At 51.9% G+C, this 6,888-nt stretch overlaps 1 protein-coding gene across 1 annotated transcript in view; it reads right to left on the bottom strand.

Moving 5' to 3' along the window:
* raph1a (Ras association (RalGDS/AF-6) and pleckstrin homology domains 1a) overlaps positions 1 to 3,509 on the bottom strand; it is a 342,525-nt gene extending 339,016 nt beyond the window's left edge. Inside the window, exon 1 of the mRNA XM_070876085.1 lies at positions 3,271 to 3,509. The gene's annotated coding sequence lies outside the window, so the exon portion shown is untranslated. The remainder of the gene's footprint in view (positions 1 to 3,270) is intronic.
* Positions 3,510 to 6,888: the final 3,379 nt, after the last annotated feature.

Raw genomic sequence — 6,888 nt, 5'->3', positions numbered from 1 at the left:
CAACCTCAATCTCCTCCTCCTCAACCTCAACCTCAATCTCCTCCTCCTCAACCTCAATCTCCTCCTCCTCAACCTCAATCTCCTCCTCCTCAACCTCAATCTCCTCCTCCTCAACCTCAATCTCCTCCTCCTCAACCTCAATCTCCTCCTCCTCAACCTCAATCTCCTCCTCCTCAACCTCAATCTCCTCCTCCTCAACCTCAATCTCCTCCTCCTCAACCTCAATCTCCTCCTCCTCAACCTCAATCTCCTCCTCCTCAACCTCAATCTCCTCCTCCTCAACCTCAATCTCCTCCTCCTCAACCTCAATCTCCTCCTCCTCAACCTCAATCTCCTCCTCCTCAACCTCAATCTCCTCCTCCTCAACCTCAATCTCCTCCTCCTCAACCTCAATCTCCTCCTCCTCAACCTCAATCTCCTCAACCTCAACCTCAACCTCCTCCTCCTCCTCAACCTCAACCTCAACCTCCTCCTCCTCAACCTCAACCTCAACCTCAACCTCCTCCTCCTCAACCTCAACCTCCTCCTCCTCAACCTCAACCTCAACCTCAACCTCCTCCTCCTCAACCTCAATCTCCTCCTCCTCACCGTGCCAGATGTCCACGCTCCTCTAATTCTGCACTCTTGAGCATATCTGCTTATAAATCGCTCATCCATTGGTGGCCACGTCTTCTGGCCCTAAGCTGTGGAATTCCCTGCCTAAACCTCACCGTGCCTTTCTCTTTCCTCCTTCAAGACGCTCTTTAAAACCTACCACTTTGATCAAGCTTTTGGTCACCTGCCCTAATTTCTTCTTACATGGTTCGGTTTCAATACTCCTGTGAAGCACCTTGGGATGTTTCACTACATGAAAGACGCTACATAAATACAAGTTGTTGCTGTTGTTAAATAGAACATTTTTAAAGACATATATAAAATGTATTTACTTACCCTTTCCCAAAATGGTTAAAAACTATATAAACTGCATATATCTGGGGGACAGACATAATGAGAGAGAGCTAGGAGGAAAGGAAGGGGGTAAAATATCAGCCCAGAATCTTATTCCTGATCAATATCCAATAATCCCTGCTAAAAAGTACTTGTGTGTATCAGAATATGATCTCCCCACCCCTCCCCATTTCCAATAACCTGCCAATACCACATCCAGGCTCACGTGAAGGCTAGATCGGTGAAGCACTGGAAGGAGCCTGTCACCCAAGGAACTGTATCCTAGTATGAGTCCGCAACTTTGATAGGGAGAAAGTTGGCAGCGAAAAAGGTTATACTGCATCCAAGCATGTTCAAAGAATTAAACCCATTTCCTACAGTAGAACTACAAACGGTCTATTAACTATATGGACAGTCGAGCTCAGTACCTGAAGGACACAGAACATATGAAAAGTAAAGTTCCACTATTTTGAACATTAAGGACATAAGTGCACAACATCAGAGATCAAGCGTTCTGCCAAACCAACAGGAAAACAATCCCCAAAAACTTGGATCCAAAGTTGCCAGAGTTGAGCTTCTGCCTGACAGTTAACACAGGCAGATACAGATTGTGTTTTTTGTTACTGCAAGGCCGAGATGTGAATTTCAATCGCATTGTTGGATATGCAGCAGATGTTTGAGACAGTCAGTCAGTAGATTTGTGACTTGCAAATTGCTACCCAAGACCCATCACTTCCAGTACCAGCCAGGATCCACACCCCACTCCAATTCCCACCACACTGAGTCACTTCCAACAAACACAACTATATTGTGCAAACAGTTATCATGGATTTAAGGAGACTGTCCCTCAGTGACTGCAGGAGGGTAAAGCCAGGAATGACCCTAGGGGGTGAAATATCAGCCCGGAATCTTATTCCTGATCAATATCCAATAATCCCTGCTAAAAAGTACTTGCGTGTATCAGATGAGAGTAGAATATGATCTCCCCACCCCAATAACTTGTTTGGGGCAGGCTGTCCCTCAGGAACCAGGGGGGTCAGGGGGAAAGGAGACTGTCCCTCAGGAACCGGGGGGGGGGGGGGGTGGAAGAAAGAGAGAAGAGTCTGTCCCTCAGGGACCAGGGGGGGAAGGAAACTGTCCCTCAGGGACCTTGGGTGGGAGAGAGAGAGACTGCCCCTCAGGAACCTTGGGTGGGAGAGAGAGAGACTGCCCCTCAGGAACCTTGCAGGGGGTGTGGGGTGTCAGGGAGAAAGAAGACTGTCCCTCAGGGACCTTGGGCAGGAGAGAGAGAGACTGTCCCTCAGGGACCTTTGGGGGGGGGGGGCAGGGCAGGAGAGAGAGAGAGAGAGAGAGACACTGTCCCTCAGGGACTTGGGGGTGGCAGGAGAGAGAGACTGTCCCTCAGGGACCTTTGGGGGGGGGGGGGCAGGGGGGAGAAGGAAAGAGAGAGAGAGAGAGACTGAGACTGTCCCTCACGGACTTGGGGGGGGGGGGCAGGGGAGGAGAGAGAGAGGCTGTCCCTCAGGGAACTTGGGGGGGGGGGGGGGGGAGAAGGAAAGAGAGAGAGAGAGAGAGAGAGAGAGAGACTGAGACTGAGACTGTCCCTCAGGGACTTGGGAGGGTGGCAGGGGAGGAGAGAGAGAGAGGCTGTCCCTCAGGGAACTTTGGGGGGGGGGGGGGGGAAAGAGAGAGAGAGAGAGAGAGAGAGAGAGAGAGACTGCCCCTCAGGGACTTGGCAGGAGAGAGACACTGTCCCTCAGGGACCTTGGAGGGAGAGAGAGAGAGAGACACTGTCCCTCAGGGACCTTGGAGGGGGAGAGAGACTGTCCCTCAGGGACTTGGGGGGTGGCAGGGGAGGAGAGAGAGAGAGACTGTCCCTCAGGGATCTTGGGGGGGGGGGAAGACAGACTGTCCCTCGGGGACCTTTGGGGGGGGGGGGGGGGAAGGGAAAGAGAGAGAGACTGTCCCTCAGGGACCTTGGAGGGAGAGAGAGAGAGAGAGACACTGTCCCTCAGGGACCTTGGAGGGAGAGAGAGACTGTCCCTCAGGGATCTTGGAGGGGGGGCGGGGGGGGGAAGAGAGACTGTCCCTCGGGGACCTTTTGGGGGGGGAGGGAAAGAGAGAGAGAGACTGTCCCTCAGGGACCTTGGAGGGGGAGAGAGAGAGAGAGACTGTCCCTCAGGGACCTTGGGGGGGGGGGGGGGGGGGAACTGTCCCTCAGTGGCCGGGGGAAGGTTGGGGGGGGGGGGGGGGGTAATCCATTCTCCTCTTTAATCCCGCAGGCCGCGCCACCGCATCATCAGCATCGCCACCGCCCCTCGCCCGTCCCTGCCCCGCACTCACTGGCTCTGTCTGCGGCCCCCGGTCACTCAGTCAGTGGCTGGATGTGCTGCTCCCACGCCGCGCGCTCCAGTCAACGGGCTCCCCCGCCTCGAGCTCCGATCAGGGGCTCCGCCGCCGGTTCGTGTCTGTGTGAGCAGAGCCGCTCCGGTCCGGTCTGTGTCTCAGGGTGTGAGGTGAGCCGAGCCGCTCCGGTCCGGTCTGTATCTCAGGGTGTGAGGTGAGCCGAGCAGAGCCGTTCCGGTCTGTGTCTCAGGGTGTGAGCCGGGTCCGGTCTGTGTCTCAGGGTGTGGTGAGCCGGGTCAGCGATGCGCGCTCCGACCGTTGCGGTTTATTGTGTGGCGGCGCCGGCGCAGCCACTTCCGGCCCCCCCCCCCCGTCGCCACGCCCCCTCCGTCTCTTAAAGCGGTGACACAAGCCGGTACCGGCAGGGTCCATAGCTCAACTCCCTCTTCCCTTCACTTGTGATATCCCTCCGCAGTATCCCTTACTCCAGATTTTGATGATAACTGAACTGGACCAGAAGATCCCAGGTTCGATCCGCAGTCTGTGTTGAATTCGCTGCTCACAGCTGAGGTGTTACAATTGGCATCAGCACCCCTCATGAAGAGGTAATCACAGAGGAGGCTTCCTGCTGTTTGCCACAGGGAAAATTATCGCAAGAATCCTCCTCAATTGTCTCCTCTCAGTGGCTGAAGGGCTCCTCTCAGAGTCGCAATACAGATTCCGCCTACTTAGAGGCACAATGGACGTGACAAATCCAAGAAAAATGTAGGGAGCAGCACCTACATGGCTTTCTTTGACCTTAAAAAGGTCTTCGACTCTGTCAACCAAGAGGGATTATGGAGTGTCCCCCTCAAATTCGGCTGTCCTCAAAAATTTGCCTGCTTCACAATGACATGCAAGCCATGATCCTTACCAATGGATCCACCACAGACCCAATACAAGTGCAGACCAGGGTCAAGCAAGGCTGTGCCATTACATCTAGGCTCTTCTCAATCTTCCTCGCTGCAATGCTTCATCTAACCTCCAACAAGCTCCCCACTAGAGTGGAGTTAATCTACAAGGCGAATGGGAAATTGTTCAACCTCCGTTGCCTCCAGTCGAGTACCAAGGTTCTCCCAACCTCTGTCACTGAATTACAGTATGCAGATGACACTTGTGTTTGCAAACCACTCAGAGGCCGAACTCCAAACCATCGCTGACACCTTTATTGAAGCGTACGAGAATGTGGGCCTTACATTAAACATCCATAAGACAAAGATTCTCTACCAACCTGCCCCTGCTTCACAGTACTGCCCCCCGATCACCAAGATCCAAGACAAGACCTTGGACAGAGTGGATCACTTTCCATACCATGGCAGCCTCCTGTCAGCGAGGGCAGAAATTGATGACAAAACCCAACACCGCCTTCAGTGTGCCAGTACAGCCTTCAGTCACCTGAGGAAAAGAGTGTTTGAAGACCAGGAACTCAAACCCAGCACTAAGCTCATGGTCTACAGAGCAGTAGTGATATCTGCCCTCCTTTATGCTTCAGAGACATAGACTATGTACAATAGGCACCTCAAAGCACTGGAGAAGTACCACCAACGCTGCCTCTGCAAAATCCTGCAAATCCATTGGCAGGATAGGCACACCAATGTCAGCATTCTCTCTCAGGCCAACATCCCCAGCATCAAAGCACTGATCACGCACAATCAGCTCCAATGAGTGGGCCGCGTAGTCTGCATGCCTGTTACAAAACTCCCGAAACAGGCACTCTACTCTGAGCTCCATCTCGGCAAGCGAGCCTCAGGAGGGCAGAGAAAACACTTCGGGGACACCCTCAAAGCCTCCTTTAAAAAATGTAACATCCCCACTGACTCTTGGGAATCCCTGGCCCACGACCGCTCAAAGTGGAAAAGCAGCATTCGGGAATGCGCCAAACACTTTGAGTCTCTTCATCGGGAGCATGCGTAAGTCAAGTACAAACAGCAAAAGGAGCTTATGGCAAAACAAGCACTCCACCCAGCCATCCCTTCAACCACCACCTGCCCCATCTGTGACAGAGTCTGTAGATCCCTCATTGGACTCATCAGCCACCTTAGAACTCATGCTACTGTGGAAGCAAGTCATCCTCGACTCCGAGGGACTGCCTAAGAAGAAGAAACATAAAAACATAGAAAATAGGTGCAGAAGTAGGCCATTCAGCCCTTCGAGCCTGCAGTTGGTCAAAAGATGAGCCCGACGCTTATCGGCCGCTGCATCCCCAGCCAGTCTTTCGTGACAAAGCTCTGCTGAAGCCTCTCAACAAAATCGTCCCAGTCTTCCCCAACACAAGACCATTCATCTGTGCTACCAGTGGCCATTCTCGTGGGTCGTGAATTCCCATTTCTCGTTGCCAATGTAAAGTCCTTACTCTACAGCATGAAACTCATGAGGCACATTCCAGGGACAAGGCCACTCAGTGACCTTAACTCTTTATTCAGAAGTGATGACCCTGCGTGGGACCTCCCTTTATATACCTGAGTGATCAGGTAAGGAGTGCCTCCCACAAGTTCACCCCCTGTGGTCAAGGTGTGCATCTGTGTTGAGTGTATACAGTAATACAGTGGTGTTACATTGTAGTTACAAACATGACAAATACAGGCCCAGTTGATCCAGTCTCTCCTCATATGTCAGTCCTGCCATCCCGGGAATCAGTTTGGTGAACCTTCGCTGCACTCCCTCAATAGCAAGAATGCCCTTCCTTTTCGAATACTCATTCTTCCAGACAAGTTAACTCAGTCCTCACACCCAGGTAGCTTTACTTAATTAGACTGTCTCTTGCTAGTTCCGTAGGTCCACCCACAGCCTTGAGTTTGTCTTTTAAAATCCAAAATTCTATTAAAGTTCGTAGTTTCTTCCATAAGCACTTTAGAGTTCCAAACTTTTTGGTAGATAGTCCCAAATTAAATTTCCTTTCGAATGAGCCCAAACACAGGGGGGTTTTCTTGTGAATTTTGCATTCCTTCAGTGGTGAGTCCTGCTGGGCTGCTGCGGGTGATAGGTTCTGCTTCGTGGTCAACCGCTGGGTCGGTTGCCACGTGTGTGTGTGTTGGAGGATCGAAAAAGGTAGAGTCTATTGTGGGTTGTTCTGGATAGTCCGTAAATCTGAGTTTGGTTTTGTCCAAGTGTTTTCTGCAGGTGAGTCCATTTGCGAGTTTGACCACAACCACCCTACTCCCCTCTTTGGCCAAAACAGTGGCAGAAATCCACTTGGGACCTTGTCCATAGTTCACACAAATACAGGATCATTTACTTCAATTTCGCGTGACACATTTGCGCGATCATGATACGTATTCTGTTGAACCCACCTGCTCTCTACCTGTTCGTGTAGATCTGGGTGAACTAATGAGAGCCTTGTCTTAAGTGCCCTTTTCATGAGCAGTTCAGCGGGAGGAACCTGGTGAGTGAGTGGTGTCTTGTGCGGTAACTAAGCAGGACTCGGGATAAGCGAGTCTGCAGTGAGCATTCAGTTACCCTTTTCAAGCTCTACTTGATTGTTTGAACTGCTCATTCTGCCTGACCGTTGGATGCTGGCTTAAACGAGGCAGATGTGACATGTTTGACCCCATTGCGAATCATGAATTCCTTCAATTC

This window comes from Pristiophorus japonicus, chromosome 3 (genome assembly GCF_044704955.1).
Source record: "Pristiophorus japonicus isolate sPriJap1 chromosome 3, sPriJap1.hap1, whole genome shotgun sequence".
NCBI lineage: Eukaryota > Metazoa > Chordata > Chondrichthyes > Pristiophoridae > Pristiophorus > Pristiophorus japonicus.
Note: the sequence above shows the minus strand (reverse complement) of the source record. Positions and strands in the feature narration are given on the sequence as shown.